The 2,412-nt window shown below is 37.1% G+C and overlaps 1 long non-coding RNA gene across 1 annotated transcript; it reads right to left on the bottom strand.

The window, feature by feature from the left end:
- On the bottom strand, positions 464-1,566 carry LOC110267915. The gene is made up of 3 exons (XR_002355889.1): positions 1,243-1,566; positions 1,045-1,132; positions 464-924 (listed from the first exon to the last, which is right to left on the bottom strand). It is a non-coding gene; the product is annotated as an uncharacterized LOC110267915 (long non-coding RNA).

A 2,412-nucleotide genomic window follows, 5' to 3' on the forward strand; every position in this document is an offset into this window, starting at 1 on the left:
TTGGGCCTGGAAAGCCCAGAAATCGCCCCAGCAGATTCACTTTAAGTGAGTCACGTGCGAACACTAACGCATACGCGTACGTCACGCGTACGTGTCGCTCGGCAAATTTCCATCCACGCGTACGCGTCATGTGTGTGTACGCGTCGCCATGCAACCTCACAATCCACGCGTACGCATTTGCTGCGCGTGCGTGTTGTTGATCTCATCCCAAATCCTTGATTTTCCATGATTTCTTCACTTTTCATGCTTTTCTCTTCATTTCTTTGATCCATTCCTAGCCTTTTCAACCTGAAATCACTAGCACACACATCAATGCATCTAGTGGAATCAAAGGTGAATCAAAATTAGCAATTAAGGGCCTAAAAAGCATGTTTTCACACTTAAGCACAAGTTAGGAGACAATCATGAAACTATGCTATTTCATTGAATAAATGTGGGTAGAGTGGATGAAATCCACCTAAATTAAGTACAAGATAAACCCTAAAAATGAGGTTTATCAATAACAACGCTCAATTCAATCATAATCTCAATCATCTACCACACATAGTTACACTCAATTCAATCACAACTTCAAATACAATCTCCACCATTCCAATCACAATCTCAACCACAATCCAACATTCACATTACCAATTAATTACTCACAACAATTAAACCTATTTGCAGTTATTCAATAAACCTTGTGGGCATTCTTAAATTAAAAAAACTATTTAAATTAAACCCCCTATCTCGATTAGCCCGAGTAGCAGAATTTGAACACAACTGCCCCCATTTCGTTTCTAATTTACAGCAGTGGCGACAATCCTAATGCAATCAAGGACACCGCATCAACTGAAATAGCAACAACGTTAATTTCGCAGCGATGATGATGGTTGCAGCAGGGCAAGAATTTTGAATCTAATGTAATCAAGAGAAGAAATAGCCCTGAAAATTCAAGACAAAGCAAAAACTAAAATTAAATTAAAACAAGAATATGACAACTATAGCAATGACAAAACAAAACGTGCAAATGGATCAAACCCAAGGAAAAGATCAGGTCAGTACCAAGATAATAGAATCAGAACTAGCAATAGCCCCGGCATTGGCTTCCGGCAGTGGCAATACCTTCGCCAGTGGCTCCGATTGAGACAAACTCCAACAAACACAATATAGCCAAGAACATCAGAGGCAGATACAGGGTATTTACAGAGCAAAAAGGGTTTAGAAATGGCGTTTCTCATGACTAAGGCTTAATTGACTCACCATTAATGATGGCGGCGACTAGAGATTCCGGCGATGGTGGCGGCAGAGGAATGGTCCCTCCTCTGTGCGCCACTCTCTCTCACACGTCTCGTCCCCCTTCCCTGCGACAACATCAACGAAACCTCTTCTCTCATATTCGGATCCTCCCAGCGACGGTGGCGGCTTCCATCAAAGGTGGCTGCGGCAATGGAACCTCCCTCCTCTTTCACGCGGTGCTTTTCTGCCACAATCGCTCTCTCCTCTCACACGCGTCGTTCTTCCCCCTCCTGTGCGGCAATAACGGCGGCGGCGCCGGCAGAGAAGAAACCCCCGCCAGTGCTTCCTTTCTTCCTCCTCTCCTCTTCTTCCCCTTCGCCCTTCCCTCCTCTGGCCATTCTCTTTTGCTCCCTCTGTTATTTCAGAGGATATGTGGTATACGTTTGTTTTGTGAGCAAGTGATAAGGAATAAAGGAACGTGGATCATTAGGAAAAAGATGGGTGGCAGTGTGCATGTACGTGTGTGATTGGTTAGGGAGTATACGTATTAGATGATAACAATACGCATAAAGTAAGGAATTTAGGGTTAGAGTTAGAGTAAAATATGTACGAGTAACTTATGAAATTTACAAAATATTCGAGATGAAATAACAATTTATGATTCAAATATAATACTGTAAAAATTACTTTTAGGGCACGTATAATTTTATTTATTAATTTATCAAAGAGTTCAAATAACTGTTTCTAATTTAAATAATAAAATGAACGTATTAATCATATTTTATAAGATACAATTTAAACCCAAATATCAATTACCTAAATTAAATCATATAACTTTTCATTATCTTTCCATCACCAGAACATTAATAAAAATTGTACATATATATTAATTGACTTAAATTTAAAGTATTTATGAAAATTAATTTAATCATTTCTAATAAATTAATATCAAAGTATTTATTAATAGAGTTCAAATAACTGTTTCTAATTTAAATAATAAAATGAACGTATTAATCATATTTTATAAGATACAATTTAAACCCAAAACCCAAATACCTAAATTAAATCATATAACTTTTCATTATCTTTCCATCACCAGAACATTAATAAAAATTGTACATATATATTAATTGACTTAAATTTAAAGTATTTATGAAAATTAATTTAATCATTTCTAATAAATTAATATCAAAG

The sequence above is a fragment of the Arachis ipaensis genome, chromosome B02, assembly GCF_000816755.2.
Source record: "Arachis ipaensis cultivar K30076 chromosome B02, Araip1.1, whole genome shotgun sequence".
Classification (NCBI taxonomy): domain Eukaryota; kingdom Viridiplantae; phylum Streptophyta; class Magnoliopsida; order Fabales; family Fabaceae; genus Arachis; species Arachis ipaensis.